Here is a 22,069-nt window from a genome sequence, read left to right as displayed (position 1 = left end):
CTAGACTGACTTCAGGACTACAGGGGATGAGGTTTTGCAGAAAGAATAAACGATTTGAACCTTTTTAGTCCAGTGGATCAAGACTGTTATTACACCAGGAATCGGCTCTGAGCCCTTTCTGATCTGCAGTGGTGATGGACAGGTTGACAGATGTGATTAGACAGGAGTCCCCGTGGACTATGATGTTTGCTGATGACATTGTAATCTGTAGCGATAGTAGGGAGCAGGTTAAGGAGACCCTGGAAAGGTGGAGGTATGCTCTAGGGAGGAGAGGAACGAAGGTCAGTAGGAACAAGACAGAATACATGTGTGTGAATGAGAGGGAGGTCAGTGGAATGGTGAGGATGCAAGGTGTAGAGTTGGCGAAGGTGGATGAGTCAACCATACAGAGTAATGGGGATTGCGGAAGAGAGGTTAAAAAGAGAGTGCAGGCAGAGTGGAATAGGTTGAGAAGAGTGTCAGGAGGAATTTGTGACAGATGGGTATCAGCAAGAGTGAAAGGGAAGGTCTACAGGATGGTAGTGAGGCCCACTATGTTATATGGGTGGAGACAGTGGCACTGACCAAAAAGCTGGAGACCGAGCTGGAGGTGGCAGAGTTAAAGATGCTAAGATTGCATTGGATGTGACGAGGATGGATAGGATTAGGAATGAGTACATTAGACGGTCAGCTCATTTTGGATGGTTGAGAGAAAAAGTCAGAGAGGCAAGGCTGCATTGGTTTGGACATGTGCAGAGGAGAGATGCTGAGTATATTGGGAGAAGGTAGTTAAAGACAGAGCTTCCAGGCAAGAAATAAAGAGGAAGGCATTAGAGAAGGTTTATGGATGTGGTAAGAGAGAACATGCAAGTGATGGGTGTAATTGAGCAAGATGCAGAGGACAAGAAGATATGGAAAAAGATGAACCGCTGTGGCAACCCTAATGGGAGCAGCCGAAAAAAGAAAGAAGAGGATCGAGACTGTTTTTTTAAATTGAGTTCAACAAGAACACAGGAGCAAGGTTTGAAACTTATTAAGGATAAATTTCAGACAATTTCTTCACACAGTGAACCATGGGCAGATGGAAAAAGATACCAAGTAGTACTGTATGGTCGACAGTAGTTCTTTAGGGACTTTCAAAAGTCAACTTGATGTTATTTTGGAAGAAATAAGTGGAAATGATTGGTGAGCTTTGTTGTGCTGAATGGCCTGTTCTCGTCTTGCTTGTTCTAATGTTTTAATCTTTCTAATCTGTCTGCTGTGAACACATTATGTCTTATTCATGATATGTGTGAAGATCAAATTTGTCTGTAAACAGTTCCTAGAAGCAAACTTATATACATTTTGGTATTCACCAATACCTCAGTAGCTTTGATCTGTCTGAATTTTAAACCTGCTATGAATGCCCATAGCACATAACTACATTACGGTTGCAGTTAAATATAGCATGTTCCTTGTGTAATCACCATCATCATTTATACTCTGCTCTGTTATATTGTTAATCATAAATAAATAAATACATTGTGAGATGCAAAGATGGAGTTCTACACATGGACAAAAGGAACATCAAATATAAAGACAAGATGGGGAGATACTGTCCTACAGGAAGCCAACTCTGAATAGGATTTAGGGATTTTTGTTGACAAAACATTTTCACCAAATACTTTGTAAGTAAAATGCAGAAGCTATTAAAAAGGTGAATCAAATGTTAGGTTATATCATAAAACTTGCTGAATTTAAGTCAAGGGACATTATGATCAAACTGTATAATGCACTGGTAAGAGCACATCTGGAGTTCGGTATGCTTTTCTGGTCACCACACAGCAAGAAAGAGAAAGCAGCACCTGATGCTGTGCAGAAGAAAGCAACCAGGAGCATCCCAGGACTAAAGAGCCTATACTACTGTGACAGACACAGAGAGTTAAACCTCTTCAATCTCAAGCAGAGGAGACTGCATATGGACCTAATCCAGGTATTTTAAATCCTCAAAGGCATTGATAAAGTAGATATAGCAACATTCATTCCGCTTATGGGTGAATCACAAATTCGAGGACATCAGTGGAGATTAAGGGGAAGTTCATTTAGGACCAAAGCCAGGAGGCACCTCTTTATGCAAAGATTTGTGGGACTCTGGAACAAACTACTGAGACATGGAATTGAACGAAAAACCTTGACAACCTTTAAAAAGAATCCGAGTGAGATGTTGAGACAGCTTAGCTATTAGTTAAACAAACAGGCTTGATAGACTGAATGGTTTCTTCTCTTATGTCAAATTTCTTATGTTCTTATGTTCTACATGTTTCATTTTTATTAATGAAGCCCAGAAAGGTTTTTAATAGGTGAAAACAGGCTTAAACTATTGCCCCTATCTTAAGACACCTGGAAGTTAATCTACTATTTGAACAAGTAGTAAACATAAATCTCATCAAAATAAGCGTGTGTTAGTTTTGAGTTGTTTTTAACTTCATCAGTTCATATGATGTTGAGCAGCAAACTGATCTTCTAGGAAAAAATGTTGCACTTTCCCAGATTACTCCTACTAGAAACCCCAATGACTATTGTATTTATTCCTGAAATTATGCAGTGGCCCCATAATTCTCTCATATCTCTTATTTCATATGCTCTCTTATTTGGTCACGTGGGGTTCAAAAGACTCAAATGACACTTTCGGTGGCATTCCCTATTTAGAGATGCGCAGGACTATTTGTCAGGTTGTGAAAATTGTGCTTGCAACAGACCCCATGGTGGCTCACCAGCAGGTTCATTGCCACATTTGCCTCCTCCCACTTGAGCATAGCAGGAGAATTCTTTAGATATTTTTATTAATTTACCACCTTATTAGGGTAACACAGTCAATTTCATAATAGTGGACCAAATTTTAAAAAGTTCCTTTAATGAACCTACTTTCTTTTAAGGATTTTTCCAAAATTTGCACTATGGAGTGTCTTCATGATTTCCTGAAGACAACATTTTCCGATAGAGGACCACAGTTTATCTTGTAGGTTTGGAGATATTATTGTATTTAAGTTGGGAGTGAATTGTAATCTTTTCTCCAGCCAGCATCTTGAGAGGGGCAAGTAAAATAAAGCAAATAGCTTAACCAAAATCTTGAAAAATACACTGTGGACATGTCACAGCTAAATGGATCTAAACTCCCTTTCCGGGAATGTACTCATTACCACCTCTCTGGGCATGTCACCCTATGAATGCGCCTGTGGTTTCAAGTCTGGACTTTTAGAAGTTGGTTTGATGATGTCAAATATCCCTCATTCCATGGAGTGATTGAATAATCTTAACTATAAGGTCGCAGGCTAGGGAGAGTTTGTGAGGAGATGCAGCCATTGACAAAAGATTCACCCTTCTCTAAACTTCTTCTATCTGGTTTCATTTATATAATTTTTGAATTCCTAATAAATCTTTACATGTTTAAAAGACTTTGGGTTTGTTTTTATGGGCCAGGGGTTTTTATGGTTGTTCTCCCTCTCTTTCTGGATTCTTTAACTTTTAACTTGTAAGCCTTTGCTCAACTATTGCTCACAATCTTGCAGCATGAAATTGGGCCTAAGCTGCTTAGGAGTGTTGACGATTATACTTTTTGGTCAACTCTGTCTCAGAGTGCAGGTCTGACTTTCATTTTTGAAGCCTTTTATCCATTTTCAGATTTCTGAGCAGGCAGAATCTCAACATATTGTGGATTCAAAATGTATTCTACCCCTTCACTTTCTGCACTCTTTATTGTATTATACATTTAGTTTAAAATTAACAAATTTTCGTTTTGTGCCAATCAGTCTACACCAGGGGTCCCCAGTACTGGTCCCGGAGGGCCATAGTGGCTGTAGGTTTTCATTCTAACCCTTTTCTTAATTAGTGACCTGTTTTTGCTGTGTCACGCACGTGTGAGTAGGAGGATGTTGTATGGACCAAGTGAAGGTAATTCCACACCAGGCCAGGGGGTGGCAGGGTGCACTAAACCTTCTCCTGTTTTCTCAGTAGACCAGCCGAGGGAAAACCTGTCTGACCCTTTATTGAAGACGTTACTTCCAGTTCTGGGGCCTAAGGTGACGTCACTTCTGGTTCAGGCTCCTGAGACGATGTCACTTCTGGTTCTGTCGTCTAGGCTGAGATCACTTCTGGTTCTGGCACCTATGACAGCATCAGAAGGAAGTCGCTTCCAGGTTCCCCTATGTCACTTCTGGGTTTCCCACTTAAAACCACCATCTTCCCAAACCTCATGCAGTTCTTGTCCGGACTACAACAAAGACACTTCTGTCTTCAAAACCAAACCCGTTGCAGCCAGGAATAATATACAGGTGGCTGCCCCAAAACTTTTTAAGTGTGTTGAGTCTGACCATTTCACAACTGCTAATTAACTTCTTTTACTTTAATTTTAGTTGACTTGTTTTTTAAGGTTTGTTCCCTTGAATTTCTTCATCTTTCCTCTGAATTGCTTCATTCCTTTTCTTTAATGGCACCCAAACAGAAATGAAATGTGAAGTGAGTGAGCCAACAGAAGACCAACAAAGTCAGTGCCTCAAACTCCAAACAATTTCACTCCGACCAGTTGCTTAATCAGGTTCTGATTCTTGTTAATTAAACCTGTTCTTTAATTCCATGGGTTACTGCTGCTCTCACTGTGCAATAGCAGACATTTCTGAATTTGTTGATTTTCTCTTTTCTAAGAGCGCTGATCAAATGTTTGGGGACTCGAGGACCTTCATTTTTCTTTATTTTCAGATACTGTATGACAGCCACAGTTTGCTGGTCGTGTTTTGGCTCATTTTGTAATTTTCTTTTTGTTTGGCTGCTAATTAAGGAATGAGAAACGAGCATTCAAGAACAAGTAAATTAAAATGAAAGCAAAAGAATTTAATTAGCAGCAAAAACAGGTCACTAATTAAGAAAAGGGCTAGAATGAAAACCTGCAGCCACTGGTGCCCTCCACAACAATATATGCAGACCCTTGGTCTACACTCAGCATCCCATAATGACAAAGTAAAAACATGTTATCAAAAGGATCTGCAAATTTATTAAAGATAACAGTGGGAATCTCTTATTTTTATAAGTTTTCAGATCCTTGGATGTAGCATTCCAAACTGTGGTCAGGTATTTCCTCTGATTCTCCTTGAGATGTACCTTGAACTCGATTGAAGTCCACCCATGGCATTTTGAATTGATTGGACATCATGTAGCAAGTAACATACCTGTGTATATAAGGTCACATAATTGCATTGTAGAGACCAAGTCATTATGTTCAAGGAGGTCTCTGTAGACCTTTGCAATAAAGGTTTAGATCAAGTCAAAGGGATAATGCCATTTCTAAAGCTTTGAGTGTTCCAAGGAGCACAGTGACCTCAATAAGTGTGAATTGGAAGATGTCTGAAACCACCAGGTGGTCACCTAGCTAAACTGAGTAACAGGACAAGAAGGGCCTGGGACAGGGAAGTGTTCAATAATCAAAACAATACTCTAACAGAGCTGCAAAAGTCCTCTGCTGAGAAAGGAGAACCAGTCAAAAGGATGACCAACTCAGTAGCACTCCATCAATTTGGCCACCACTCTTGAATAAAAAGCATATGACAGCCTGCAAGGAGTTTGCTCTGCTCTGATAAGATAAAAATGGATCTCTTTAGACAGAACTCCAAGCACTATGTCTGGCGAGGACCAGACACTTCTCATGACCACCTAATTATTACGAAGCAAGATGGTGACTGGTAGTCTGGTCAGAATCGAGGGAAAGATGACTGCAGTCCAATAAAGGCAGGTCTTTGGAGAAAGCCTGCCCCAGAGTGCACATAACCTCAGAATGGGATGATGGTTCATGTTTCAGTATGACAATGATCTGAAGCATGTAGTCAACACAATGCTAGAGTGGTTTCAGGACAAGTGTCTGAGTGTCCTAAAGTGTCCCAGCCAAAATCCAGACTTAAACCCCATAGTACATTTGTGGAGAGATCTAAACAGTTTACTGACACCTCCATCCAGTCTAATGGAGCTTAAGAGGATCTACCCGGAAGAATGGGATGAACTGCCCAAATCCAATTGTTGAAAGCCTGTAGAGATTTACCCATGACAACTCAAACAACAACAACAACAACATTTATTTATATAGCACATTTTCATACAAAAAATATGTAGCTCAAAGTGTTTTACAAAATGAAGAATAGAAAAATAGAAGACACAATAAAAAATAAAAATAAGTCAACATTAATTAACATAGAATCGGTAAGGTCCGATGGCCAGAGTGGACAGAAAAAATAAAAAAAACTCCAGAGGCTGGAGAAAAAAATAAAATCTGTAGGGATTCCAGACCATGAGACCGCCCAGTCCCCTCTGGGCAATCTACCTAACATAAATCAAACAGTCCTCTTTGTATTTAGGGTTTTCATGGAAGGACCTGATGATGATGGTCACGTAGTCTTCTGGCTTTCAGTCCGTCAATGTTGGAGCATCATGGTGCTTTGAGTAGGTGGTGGTGGTGCAGGCCGCCACCACAAAGAAACCGGAAAAAGAAACAGAAGAGAGAGTAGGGGTCAGTACAGATTTTGGAGCCATTATGAACAGTTATTATGATGAATTGAACATACAGAGTATCAGTATTAAGTTAAAGTGAAGTTATAAAAAGGCCATGTTAAAGTAAATTGTTTTCAGCAGTGTTTTAAAGTGCTCTACTGTATTTGCCTGGCGAATTCCTATTGGCAGGCTATTCCAGATTTTAGGTGCATAACAGCAGAAGGCCGCCTCACCACTTCTTTTAAGTTTAGCTTTTGGAATTATAAGGAGACACTCATTTGATGATCTAAGGTTACGATTTGGAATATAACGTGTCAGGCATTCCGATATATAAGATGGAGCGAGATTATTTAAGGCTTTATAAACCATAAGCAGTATTTTAAAGTCAATCCTGAATGACACAGGCAACCAGTGTAGTGACATCAAAACTGGAGAAATGTGTTCGGATTTTCTTTTCCTAGTTAGGATTCTAGCAGCTGCATTCTGCCCTCGTTGCAAGTGATTTATGTCTTTTTTGGGTGGTCCTGAGAGGAGTGCGTTACAGTAATCTAGTCGACTGAAAACAAAAGCGTGAATTAATTTCTCCGCATCTTTCAATGATATAAGAGGTCTAACTTTACTTATGTTTCTTAAGTGAAAAAATGCTGTCCTAGTGGTCTGATGAATATGCGATTTAAAATTCAGATTACAGTCAACAGTTACCCCTAAGTTTTTTACTTCCGTCTTAACTTTTAATCCTAATGCATCAAGTTTATTTCTGATAACCTCATTGAATCCATTATTGATAATTACTAAAATTTCAGTTTTCTCTTTATTTAGTTTGAGAAAATTACTATTCATCCATTCAGAAATACCAGTAAGACATTGTGTTAGTGTATCGAAAGAGTCGGAGTCATCAGGTGCTATGGATAAGTACAGCTGTGTGTCATCAGCATAGCTGTGGTAACTCATGTTGTAACCTGAGATAATCTGACCTAACGGAAGCATGTAGATTGAGAAGAGCAGCGGACCCAGGATAGAGCCTTGTGGAACACCATATCGGATATCATGTGTCTTTGAGATGTGATTACCACAACTCACAAAGAATTTTCTACCTGCCAGGTAGGATTCAAACCAATTTAAGACACTGCCAGAGAGGCCCACCCATTGACTAAGGCGATTTCTAAGAATATTGTGATCAATGGTGTCAAATGCGGCACTCAGATCTAAGAGGATAAGAACAGATAAATGGACTGTCTGCATTTACCCGCAAGTCATTTACTACTTTAACAAGTGCAGTTTCTGTACTGTGATTTGTTCTGAAACCTGACTGAAATTTATCAAGAATAGCAGGTTTATTGAGGTGGTCATTTAACTGCATAATGACTGCCTTCTCTAGAATTTTACTTAAGAAGGGCAGGTTGGAGATGGGTCTAAAATTTTCAAAAGCAGAGGGGTCAAGATTATTTTTCTTGAGCAGGGGTTTAACTGCAGCAGTTTAAGACAGTCTGGGAAGACCCCCGTATCTAATGACGAATTAACTATGTCCAGAATATTGTCAATATTAGCATGCCTGATACTTCTTTGAAAAACCTTGTTGGTATTGGGTCAAGGATGCAGGTGGGGGGTTTCAGTTGAGAGATTATACTATGTAATTCAGGTAAATCTATCCTGGTGAAAGCATTTAATTTGTTTATAATGGAGTACCGGGCTTTGGAGGTTCTGCAGTGTTGGGGAGATATACTATGTTATCTCTAATATCATTAATTTTTTGATTGAAAAATACAGCAATGTTCTCACAGGTTTCACTGGAAGTATTCTGGGGGCATTCCTTTGTGTTACCTGGGTTTAACAGACGATCAATTGTAGAAAATAAGACTCTGGGATTACTAGCATTGTTATTTATAATATTAGAGAAATAGCAGCGCCTCTCAAGACGGACAGTGTTATTGTATTCTGTTATTTTAGCCTTCAATATCTCATAATGGATAGTTAGTTTAGTTTTCCTCCATTTACGCTCAGCTCTACGACATGTTTTTTTTAAATCAGACACTCTTTGGGTCTTCCATGGAATAACAATACTAGAAGATTTTTTAACTGTCTTTTCAGGTGCAACTATGTCAACAGCAGCTCTTACTTTAGAATTAAAGTTTTCCACTTTACTATTTACATTATCCTCGCTATTATAGTTGGCATTATAAACGGACTGATTGCTTAAAATGTTTGTAAGTTTTAAAGCTGCTGATGAGTCAAAGAAGCGTTTTTTAACAAAATGCTTCTCATGAGTGTTTTCTATCTTTATTTCTATATTAAATAGTAGAAGGAAATGGTCTGATAGACTGATATCAATGACCTGCTTTATATCAACTTTAAGTCCTTTAGTAATCACTAAGTCTAACGTATGACCTGCTTTATGTGTAGGTTGATTAACGAGCTGCCTCAAATCAAAAGAGTCCAGAAGGTTCATGAATTCTTTTACTTTTTGGTCACACTGATTGTTGATATGAAAGTTAAAGTCGCCGACTATTAAGAGTGTGTCATAGTTAGTAATTAAAATTGACATTAAGTCAGAGAATTCCTCAAAGAAAGACTTTAGGAGGTCTATACACGGATAATACTAGAACGTGAGAATCTCCATGAATAACAACGGCGAGATACTCAAAGGACTTAAATTTACCAAAACTAACATCTTTACATTTTAACCGGCTCGAGTAAATGTTTGCCAATCCGCCCCCCTTTGTTCCCTGGCGGTCTGCACGAGTAAAACTGTAATCCGGATGCGCAGATTCGATTAAAACAGCCGCGCCGTCTAAGTTGAGCCACGTTTCACTTAGTGCAATAAAATCAATGTTTCTATCACTAATAAGATCGTTTATAAAAAATGTCTTGTCAGTTAAAGCCCTAACATTTAATAGTGCCATATTTAATGTTTTGGAGGGGCAAAGCTGAATTCTATGCACGTTATTGGTATTCGGAACAAAAATTAAGTTATTTTTGTTAACGCCGCTCTGTGTGTACTTTTTATGTAATCTACCATCCGTTTTTATTTTTTTAATGCATTGTTGATCTGAAGTAGTAATTGCAATTAAATTATTGGTGTTTATGCCGCACTGCCTAGATTTTTTACGTGCATTAAGATTTGTTATTAGATTATTAATGTTGTGCACTTTAACGGAAGACTGTGTTAAGCCATTATGTCCTATCAAAGCAGTAGCATTACGGAAGGGGTTTAAAGTAGAAGTAGACAGTCAAGATAGATGAATTACCTTAGCGATGTTTTCGGAGAGGACCCAGGTGCCAAATCTATTCGGATGCAGTCCATCCCGCTTGAAGAAGCGCGGCCTTTCCCAAAAAAGATCCCAGTTGTCAATAAACCCGATGTCTTGAGTCTCGCAGAAGCCTCTCAGCCAGTTGTTTAAACCCAGCAGACGACTGTAGTATTCATTCGATCGTCTGATGAGAGGTAGTGGACCTGAGATGCGAAGTCAGCCTTGAGAACCTCCGACTCTCGTTGCCTTATGTCGTTTACGCCGGCGTGTAAAATAATGGATCCAACTGCCCTCTTGTGCTTCACATAGATGGTTGGCGCCCGTCTCATCACATCTCAGACTCAAGCACCGGGAAAACAAGAAACAAAAGATTTTCGATTAGGGCATGTGATATTGAGGTTTCGTACAATCGAATCACCTACCACGATTACATCACCCGGGGTTGAAGGCAAACTAGGGACTTGGAGAGGGTTGAACCGGTTCTGAATTGGGATGCTCTCCTGTGCCGATGGAGGTGCTCTAGCCTTGAACCCCTGCCTGCAAAGCTGAAACCCGCCGAGGTCTTCATCGGCGTTGTTGTTGCTCCTACGAGGCGCGGGGGTGAAGCTTACTTGCCCTTGGAATTGCACGGCACGAGGTGGGGTTGATGTTACGTCGACTTCAGTTGTTGAGTGTGGTTTATCCAGCAGCCGAGCCTTCAAGTCTCTGAGGTACCTTTGTCTGGACAGCAGTTTCTGAATCTGTTTGTTGAGTGCCTGGAGTTCTTCGACGACGACGGCAACGCGATTCATCTTACTGTCTGCCATTGTCTGCTTCTACTTCCGCTTCCGCTTCGTCACCTAGGAAAGAAAGAGAGAAAGAATGAGTTCATCTTTCATAACATAACATGGCTGCCAAAGGGGCTTCTACACATTATAGAATCAAGGGTCTGAATATGTTTATGAATGAGACATTTCAATTTATGACCTTTTAATAAATTTGTATAACTTTATGAAAACATTATGGGTTGTAAAGCCCAGGGCATGTACAGCCGCTCCATCCTCGAAACAGATATGCAGGACATGACTTTGCCACACAGCACACGGTTTATTTGTTTAAAACACAGTCTAGCACAAGCCCATACCACAGTCCGTCCATCTCCACTCCCCCTCAAGAGCTTCGTCCACTTGGTGACTGGCTCCTTTTATAGGGCACCTGGCAGGAGTACAGATGCCCAACAAGCTTCTTCCAGCAGCACTTCTAGGTGTGGTGGAAATGCTGCCAAATAGGGCCCTGTAAAAGTCCAGGCACCCCCTGGCATTGGCCATGTGCCCCAGCAGGGTTGAGCGTCCAAGCTCACAACATGTGGCTCCGCTGCAAGCCAAGAGGGCTGCCCTCTGTCGGTCTAGGCAGAGAAACAGTTTTCTTCATACTCAGGGCTTCCCGGCCAGGTAAGGGCAGTTCCTCACAGGGGGTTATTGAGTGTACGTAGATGGATGGGAAAACATGGCAAACTTATCTATTTAAAAATAATTGTAAAACACAATAAAGTGTGCAGAAAATAAAAGGGCCGGAATACGTACTTTCTGAATCGACTGTAAATGATGTGTTCAGTGTTGACAAGAAGAAGTCCAAATGTTTGTGTAAGCAGATTGTGTTTGTCTATTAACATTAGGATTTAGTTAAAGATCAGAGCAAATGTTCAGAGCCATTAATGCAGAGATTCAGGGAATTCCAAACAGTTCTTTTGTTTCTTCAGTTTTTTTTTCTTGCAAATGTTATCAGTTAATCGCAAGAAAGTCTTATCTGGAAGAGAAGGACATAAAGAAAGAGAGACAGAGAGAGAAGCCAGAAATGAGTGTGTATCAGGTAAACGTGTGTACCTAAGGTGATTTGTGAGACCCTGGAACTTCAGAGGGCAGCAAGAGAGTCTCATCTTCTACAGAGCGAGACCTGGGCCTCCCTACAAGGTCGCTGCAGAGACCTTAGACTTGAAGAAGAAGCAAAAGATGAGAGAATTATGCTGGTGAAGCCGAGTTTGTGAGGGATGAATGGATATATAGCAACAGAAGAGTGCCTGGGAATGGCCGTCTCTTCATGAAGAGTTGCTGAGATTGGAGGTCCTCCAGTAAAGCAAAGTACTAAAAATAGAGAAATATTCAAGACCTATACTTGTACCAGCTTTGAGATTTAGCTGCCTCCACTCTTTACCCGAAAGTAAGGATTATAAAGTAGAAGTACAAAATGTTCACCTACTACTGCCCTCAGAGACCCCATGATAAAAGTCTGAAATTCCAGGAGTCAGCCTATAAGCACTTTATGACATGTAGTGCATATGATAGAGTGAAAAAGACAACATCATCTTTAAAAATTAAAGGTTGTATTTTGACACAGATGATCTACACTTTGCAGGGGTCCTCAGTTCAACTAACACTGAAAAGCACCCTCTGCCTGTACACATTCACTAAGACAAGGAACAAAAATTTAGAAAAAGTATGAGGAGGACAGTTAAGGAGGTAAATTGACACAAATAATCCCAAGTTAAATAATGTCAAACTCCGTGAGTGTGGCTATAAGGGGTTTAAGTCCAGGGATGACTCCTGCCTTGTGTCAGCATTGCAGGTAAAAACTCTGGCACCCTCCATGTCTGTGAAGAACTTAAGAATTTTAGGTGGTGGATGAAGGATTTGAACTGCAAGTTTGTGCACTGCTGAAAAGTACAACTGAAGCAAAACTTTATTATGCAATACTCAGCCATAGAGATCCTTATAATAAGATATGCCATCCAGGATTGGTTAACACCTTATGCCAAAAAAAAGTAAAAAATTTGGAATCCTGAGTTGTTGTAATGGGGTGGACAACTCTGGGAAAATATAAAAAGGGTTGGAGAAAACTGTTTATTGAACTGTCCAGTCTTAAGTAAGGTGCCCAGCCCAGGGTTGGTTTTAGCCTTGTGTTTTGTCGTGTAGGGTCCTGTGGTAATCAAAATGCCTTAAATCCCTCACACTTTCCTCTCTAAGGTTAGATACATTACTTCAGTTCAGAATTCCTCCCCCTTCCCTTCTTTATCCACAACTTCAGGCAATTAGAATGAAAAAACAGGCAAGAGAAAGAGCTACACTTTGAACTGTGTATTATAGGTAATATATCTTTATACATAATATGTGAATGTGACTGTTCATTTGTCTGTCCAGGACTTTAAATCACCTGCAGCTCTCAAACCGTTTGACCTACTGACCTGAAATTTGGTACACGTAAACTACGTGACGTCTACTGTCCGATTCTGGGGTGAAGATTGACCTCCAAGGTTATTCCTCTTTTTATTTTTATTTTATTGTAGAATCAACTCTCAGCAGTGGCCAGCTGGGAGGCCATGCAGCATATGCGTACGGGCGGTGTCCTCATCCCTACCACCTTCGCCGTCACTTCCCCTACCTCTTCATATCTTAAATCATTCTTGAGGCAGATTGAAGACTTAAGTGCCAGCTTAAGTGAAAAATTAAGGAAAACATACTAAGTAATTCGCTTCCCGGGTCCTCCCTGTGTGGAGTTTGCATGTTCTCCCCCTGTGTGTGTGGGTTTCCTCCCACAGTCCAAAGACATGCAGGTTAAGTGCATTGGCGATCCTAAATTGTCCCTAGTGTGTGCTTGGTGTGTGTGTGTGCCCTGCAGTGGGCCGGTGCCCTGCCCGGGATTTGTTTCCTGCCTTGCGCCCTGTGCTGGCTGGGATTGGCTCCAGCAGACCCCCGTGACCCTATAGTTAGGATAGCGGGTTGGATAATGGATGGATGGATACTAAGTAATTGCAACATAAACACTGACTTAATCAGTTGTAATGCGAAAAGACACCGACAAAAGAAGAGAAGAAGTGGGCCGCTAGGGTGGAGAAAAGAAGACCTGCTCAGGAAGCAGGAAGTGCATCAACCTCTGAGCAAATGAATGCTAAACGTACAGAGAAAGAGGAGAAATGGTCAAGTGAAGTGTATTCAATGCATGTTATAGTGCCGTGCGCCGTTACTGGGTTTAATATAACTAGTGCGATACTAACAAATAGTATGTGGCCTTGTAAACCAAGACCACACAACCAGATCATGTTGGATTTGTAATTTCAGGGGTGCAATAACTTACTTCGACTTTTTCTGGTCAGCTCATCATCTGCACAGGCCTAATCTGCCTGCTTTCTTCAGGTCATTATTATCTGGTCTCCTTTCATCAGGATGCAGCATGGCAGATGAAGAACCATACAGTGCCAATAACCCTTATCTACTTACGCTGGTGTATTTTGCCACAATTATTATTGTCCAATTTCCTTTTACTTGAACCTACCGCCCGCATCCATCATCTATCCTCAGCTTGATTCACTACGAGTACAGTGTCGCAATGGCTTCCCTCCAGTGTGCCCCCAGTCAGTTCTATGAGTGGATGCACAGTCATAAGTTCCAGATGGTGCATTTGGTACACCACGCGGGTATGACAATGATGAGATGTTATTCTTGCAATTACTTTGTCTGCAAAGAACATTCAACAACTGAAATGAAATGTGATACATGTGCAAATCTGGCAATGGATAAAAGAATGGCCGATGACGAATGTGTGCTGGTGATGTGGATCAGGTTTATTTTCAGACAGTCCTAGACTGTGTCATACTATTCAGTAGTATGGTATTAAATTACATTAAAATATCCATCCATCCATTATCCAACCCGCTATATCCCATGTACAGGGTTACGGGGGTCTGCTGGAGCCAATCCCAGCCAACACAGGGCGCAAGGAAGGAAACAAACCCCGGGCAGGGCGCCAGCCCACTGCAGGGCACACACACACACACCAAGCACACACTAGGGACAATTTAGGATTGCCTTGGCTTGGGTCATTCTCTGGCTGAAACTCCGCCCCCTAGTACCTGGCCCCTCCTATCAGTGATGGTTGCTATGTAACAATAATTAGGTAGTAGTCACATGATGACCGACACAAGGGAAATGAAGGAGGAGCTTTGGTGATGTTGCTCTGGCACTTCATATTTAATACATTTTGCAGTCAGTCAGTCATTCTCCAACCTGCTATATCCTAATACAGGATCACAGGTGTCTTCTGGAGCCAATCCCAGCCAGCATAGGGCGCAAGGCAGGAACAAATCCTGGGCAGGGTGCAAGGCCACTGCAGGGCACACACAAACACCAAGGGACAATTTAGGATTGCCAATGCACCTAACCTGCATGTCTTTGAACTGTGGGAGGAAACCGGAGCACCCGGAGAAAACCCACACAGAGAGGACCTGGGAAGCGAACCCGGGTCTCCTAAATGCAAGGCAGCAGTGCTACCCACAGCGTGCATATAAATAGCCATTTTAACACCACGTGAGCACTTATGTGCTGAGAAATGGTGCAAGTACATAAGGGTTAAAGAACCCAGACTTTACAAGTGTGCAGACATAGGGAGAACATTCAGACTCCACACAGTGCAGCACAGGACCATCTGAGAAATGTCCTGCTTAAACTTATTGCATGTGGTGGCTATTCAATTCCCACCTTGTGGAAGATGAACTTTTATGCACGGGGCACAGCATATTTGGGCGGGCAGAATGATTTTTTTTAAGCTTTTTTTATCCTTTTTTTTTTTGCTAATGCAAACACTCAGTACACTCGAGAATTCTAAAAACTTTTTTTTTCTTCAGAAACAGAAGACAAAGGCTGAAATATATAAAGAAGAAAAAGAAAAAAAAAATCCTTATCTGCATTTCAAATAAAATCTCAAGTGAGCTGAGGTCTGGGCTGACTTATAATAATTTTTATTTTCGAAAGTGCATGACAAAGAAATCAGTGGAAGTGACAGGAGACATCCCATAAGAATACTTTGTGAAGAGATCAAAATGTTACAACATCTAAACACGACTTGGAACAATGATGGAGTTTTAATTATATCTTGTTGCTGAAGACCATTATTAACACTAGATATTTATATATTTTTTGACTTTTTCTCTTCTTAACAGAGATAACATTTAATTCATTATCTGTCATGAATTATTATCCGTTGAGTTACTTTTTAGAAACACGTGCATTACGTCTCCACAAGTGTGAAGAATGTCAAACTCTTTATATGAAAATTGGGGGAGATTTTTATGGCTTGTTTCCTGTCTTTCTTGCAAACCTTGACAATAAATTGAGAATGTACAGTGCGTATGTATGTTTGTATGTATGTACATATGTATGTACATTATGTTGTCACCCACGTGTGCATGGCTCGTCTCCTGGCAATTACACTCCAAGCCAGGGGGTGGCACTGTCTCTTAATGCCTTTTCTTCACCTCTCACTGCAGAAGGGAGAAGTGACGGACATTCCACCAGTGATGTCACTTCCACCTCCTAACCCCTCCCCTTCTGCCTCATCTTCCTGAATCCATCTTGTTACAATAAACCTTTTAAAGGCTTAATAACCTTTTTGTATCTAGTCAGGGTTTTGATTTTATTTTCCCCCTCTTTAAAAGTGGGACTTCTGTGATTTTTGGGACTCCCGAGTTATGACAGGGATGCCCAGGCATGCATGCGTGACAATTTCCTCAACCTTTTCTGCAGGAATCAAGAAATGATGATGATGCTAATGACACAGACGGGCTTCTTGGATAGTGGAGAAAACAGAGCACTGCTCACAATGGTGCATTTTGGTGTCAAAAATATGCAGCATGTTATATTTAGAATTAATGCACCGTGCTCCTCCGTGATGATATGATAGAGAGGCATGAACAGAATCCATTTTTATCAATGTGATAAAGGATTATGTGAATTACACAGCCGTAAACATGGAAGTGAGAAAGTAGCTTTAGGAAGCAATGCTTTCTGTTGCCACTTAAAACCTCCAAAAATCTCATTATAGTGAGTTTCACAATTGCAAAATTATCTGCAAAATGACTTTTAGTGTCAGTATTGCAAAACTGTATGCAGATTGAAAATTGCCCAATAGCTTGCCTTGCATCTCATTATTGTTTAGCTGCTGGTTATGGAAGAAAAATAAGCAGCTAAGGGTTCTGAATCTTTAAAAGCAAGTTCATTAAAACTAAAAGATATCTGTGCCTTAATTAGGAATAATGGCTTTTTAAGAAATAAGTTGGCCAATCCTCAATCTTGATTTGACACCCTTGTTCTAAACCAGCAGGGGCATCCTTTACACCCTGGGTCTAGAGAAGCAGTGACAACTACACCAACATCTTTACTGGTTAACTCGTCTTCATCTCCTCAGCCTGTTCTGGAGCCCCACATCTTGGGTTTTATTGTGTCTTTGAAGTTCAAGAGCTTAAAGGCAAAGTGCCCGTCAGTCCAGTAATGTTTCTTCATTGATAATTCAGACAAAAAGTAATCATTGTTACTTTCTTCAGTTAAAAGTCTCAGTTTTGTCTCTTCATTGATTTGGTAAAAAAACTGACTTGACATGAGCCTGAAATTGAGGCGTATAAGTGCAATAAATGATGGATTTGACTGGAAGAAGACAAAGCATTCCTAGCTGACTTTTTTATTGTAAACTAATTTATAAATTCAATGAAAATGAAAGATTCACTACAATAAAAATAAGGAGGTTTTTTATTAAACTAAAAAAATAATCACTCCCATTGCTTTATCAGCCTGACTTAGATAGATACAGTGGTGTGAAAAACTATTTGCCCCCTTCCTGATTTCTTATTCTTTTGCATGTTTGTCACACAAGATGTTTCTGATCATCAAACACATTTAACCATTAGTCAAATATAACACAAGTAAATCCAAAATGCAGTTTTTAAATGATGATTTTTATTATTTAGGGAGAAAAAAAATCCAAACCTACATGGCCCTGTGTGAAAAAGTAATTGCCCCCTTGTTAAAAAAATAACCTAACTGTGGTGTATCACACCTGAGTTCAGACCTGATTACTGCCACACCTGTTTCAATGAAGAAATCACTTAAATAGGAGCTGTCTGACACAGAGAAGTAGACCAAAAGCACCTCCAAAGCTAGACATCATGCCAAGATCCAAAGAAATTCAGGAACAAATGAGAACAGAAGGAATTGAGATCTATCAGTCTGGTAAAGGTTATAAAGCCATTTCTAAAGCTTTGGGACTCCAGCGAACCACAGTGAGAGCCATTATCCACAAATGGCAAAAACACGGAACAGTGGTGAACCTTCCCAGGAGTGGCTGGCCGACCAAAATTACCCCAAGAGCGCAGAGACGACTCATCCGAGAGGTCACAAAAGAACCCAGGACAACGTCTAAACAACTGCAGGCCTCACTTGCCTCAATTAAGGTCAGTGTTCACGACTCCACCATAAGAAAGAGACTGGGCAAAAACAGCCTGCATGGCAGATTTCCAAGACGTAAACCACTGTTAAGCAAAAAGAACATTAGGGCTTGTCTCAATTTTGCTAAGAAACATCTCAATGATTGCCAAGACTTTTGGGAAAATACCTTGTGGACTGATGAGACAAAGTTGAACTTTCTGGAAGGCAAATGTCCCGTTACATCTGGCGTAAAAGGAAAACAGCATTTCAGAAAAAGAACATCATACCAACAGTAAAATATGGTGGTGGTAGTGTGATGGTCTGGGGTTGTTTTGCTGCTTCAGGACCTGGAAGACTTGCTGTGATAGATGGAACCATGAATTCTACTGTCTACCAAAAAATCCTGAAGGAGAATGTCCGGCCATCTGTTCGTCAACTCAAGCTGAAGCGATCTTGGGTGCTGCAACAGGACAATGACCCAAAACACACCAGCAAATCCACCTCTAAATGGCTGAAGAAAAACAAAATGAAGACTTTGGAGTGGCCTAGTCAAAGTCCTGACCTGAATCCAATTGAGATGCTATGGCATGACCTTAAAAAGGTGGTTCATGCTAGAAAACCCTCAAATAAAGCTGAATTACAACAATTCTGCAAAGATGAGTGGGCCAAAATTCCTCCAGAGCGCTGTAAAAGACTCATTGTAAGTTATCGCAAACGCTTGATTGCAGTTATTGCTGCTAAGGGTGGCCCAACCAGTTATTAGGTTCAGGGGGCAATTACTTTTTCACACAGGGCCATGTAGGTTTGGATTTTTTTTTCTCCCTAAATAATAAAAACCATCATTTAAAAACTGCATTTTGTGTTTACTTGTGTTATATTTGACTAATGGTTAAATGTGTGTGATGATCAGAAACATTTTTTGTGACAAACATGCAAAAGAATAAGAAATCAGGAAGGGGGCAAATAGTTTTTCACTCCACTGTAGATAGATAGATAGATAGATAGATAGATAGATAGATAGATAGATAGATAGATAGATAGATAGATAGATAGATAGATAGATAGATTATTAATCCCAAGGGGAAATTCACATACTCCAGCAGCAGCATACTGATAAAAAACAATATTAAATTAAAGAGTGATAACAATGCAGGTAAAACAGACAATAACTTTGTATAATATTAACGTTTACCCCCCCGGGTGGAATTGAAGAGTCACATAGTGTGGGGTCTCCTCAGTCTGTCAGTGGAGCAGGACGGTGACAGCAGTCTATCGCTGAAGCTGCTCCTCTGTCTGGAGATGATCCTGTTCAGTGGATGCAGTGGATTCTCCATGATTGACAGCAGCCTGCTCAGCGCCCGTCGCTCTGTCACAATAGAACCTGCTTTCCTCACCAGTTTGTCCAGGCGTGAGGTGTCCCTGTTCTCTATGCTGCCTCCCCAGCACACTACCACTTAGAAGAGGGCGCTCGCCACAACCATCTGATAGAAGATCTGCAGCATCTTATTGCAGATGTTGAAGGATGCCAGCCTTCTAAGGAAGTCTAATCGGCTCTGTCCTCTCTTACACAGAGCATCAGTATTGGCAGTCCAGTCCAATTTATCATCCAGATGCACTCTCAGGTATTTATTGGTCTGTACCCTCTGCACACAGTCACCTCTGATAATTAAGGGGTCTAGGAGGGGCCTGGGTCTCCTAAAATCCGCCACCAGCTCTTCGGTTTTGCTGATGTTCAGGTGTAAGTGGTTTGAGTCGCACCATTTAACAGAGTCCTTGATTAGGTTCCTATACTCTTCCTCCTGCCCACTCCTGATGCAGCCCACGGTAGCAGTTTACACCACCATTCTGTTGTGACCCCATTCCAAATATTTTCATATATCTGAATCAGATTGGGTTTGGTGTAAACACCCAAAAAGCATATGGTGTTTAAATGTTTTAAGATTTTTTTGATATGCATCACTTTGTTATGTAGTGCTGAATTTCATTTCAGTTCCAATCATCCATATGCGATCAGAGTTTAGATAGTTGGACTGAAAGTTTAGTCTGCTTATGCCATTTTGGTACACCATAACGTACACAGCTATTAAAAGGCTGTTTGTCTCATTCTCACCTTCTCCAGGCACTGGGATTCATCAAAACAGTTAACAATAAAGTTGCGTCTCTTGTGGCTCTTTTTGGGTATCCAGAGTGGAAGGGGCAAGACATCACAGCTACAAATGGTGAAGCACCTAAAGTCACAGTTCATCCACCTGAATCTAAGCATGTTTGGGCCCAGCCAGTACTTGGATTGGACTGCTACTGGAAGAGGTGTTGGTGAAGCCAGTAGGGTGGCACTCATTCTGTGGTCTCAGTGGGGATCCCAGTGCAGTGACCAAACACTGTGCTTTAAAAATGGCACTGTCATACGGAGGAGATGTAGAACCAGAGGTCCTGACTCCCTCTGGCCATAAAAGATCCTTGGGTGTCCCTCGTAAAGAGTAGGGTGTATCTCGATGTCCTGTCTAAATTGCCCACTATGGCTTAGTCATTTTGGCCCCCTAATCATCCCCTGTATCTAATCGGCTATCTCTCTCTCTCTCCCTTTCACCACCTAACAGCTAATGTGTGGTGAGTGGATTGGAACAAGAATGGCTGCCGGTGCATCATCCAGGTGGATGCTGCACATTAGTGGTGGTTGAAGTGGCTTTCCATTCACTATGTAAAGCACTTTGAGTAGTGAGCAAAGTACTGTATACATATTGTGGTAACCTGGAGGCATACAGCTCTCCAAACCCCAGACACAATGGACACAGAGGCCAAGTCCAGCACACAACACACCTTTATTCAGCTGTTTCCCACCTTATACACCCCTCCGCAGCAAGCACAATAACCAGAAAGACTTTCTTCCTTTCTCTCTTTCTCTTCTGTCTTTGGTCCACCTCCACTCCTCCTTCTGCAACTTTTGTCCTCCACCTCCCGACTGCGGCTCCCTGGGAAGTGGACACCGGAGATGACATCAGTGATGGAAGGGCCATCAATCACACAGAGAAAGAAAAAAAAGATCAGTAAACAGCGCTAACCCCTGGCTCAGCGGGTAACTACACTCAGTAGAGACCTTAAGCTGTCTCCCATAGTCACGCGTGTGACACCTGGTACGGTAGAATCCCATTAGTACAGTTGTGAGAATGCAGTCATCATTTTAAGGGACATCCCATTATCTTAGCGTACAAATGAGCACTGTTTGGAAAAAGCACAAGCAAAGACGTCTACCATGAGAACGTTAAGTCGGCAGCCTAACATGTCTGTACACAAAGGCAAAGGCAAAATGAATGACAGGCTCAAGTGTGCATAAAGACATGGTGTTCCCTGTTCTGTCATGCAGTCCCATGACAAGCTGTCAACTCATCCCAGAGTAGCAGCGGGTGAATTTTCCATGTGAAAGTGTTTTTCCATCAAACAGAGTCCATGTTTTTAAGCCTTTGACACTGTTTGGGCTCAGAGTCCCCCAAACCACATTTGCATGAAAATGGCAGGGTAACATATTACTTGTTGGATGTTTATTGCATTGACAGTATAAACCAACCAGGGGGACAAGGAGCGTCAAAAACAGAACAGAACAGTGCCATAGGATTTGATTACATCAATGAACTTCACATCTTTCTAGCCAAAGAGCTCTTCATTCAGGCGATGCTCCTTTAACTCTTTCAGGGCTGATGTTGACTTTTGCCAAAAGGAGGAGTTGACGATAGTAATCAACTGTCAACTGTGACAAAACCAACCGTTATGTTTTAGCTGGAGTCTCCTTACTAGAAAGAAAGTTAGCTTTGTTGGTTTTGACCAAGATTTCCTGCACTCCCATGAGTAGCAAGGCAAAAACAATGGCAAAAATGGCCCTGACACCTGGTAAGAGATCCAAGTGGATGTGTAAAGCAGAACACTCCCGGGATGACATTTTGCCTGTTCTCTCTGAACTGGACTAAGATTTGTCAGACTCTGGTTTTGAAACATGTGATCGAAGACGATTGTGAGGTTCCGCCTTCAGCTGATTGGTCCCCAGCTATTCCTGGTGCATGTCCATGTTCAAGTAGCTGACACGCCTATGGCACCGTTTGCCTGGGAGAACTGCCA

Source organism: Polypterus senegalus, chromosome 9, assembly GCF_016835505.1.
Source record: "Polypterus senegalus isolate Bchr_013 chromosome 9, ASM1683550v1, whole genome shotgun sequence".
NCBI lineage: Eukaryota > Metazoa > Chordata > Cladistia > Polypteriformes > Polypteridae > Polypterus > Polypterus senegalus.
Note: the sequence above shows the minus strand (reverse complement) of the source record.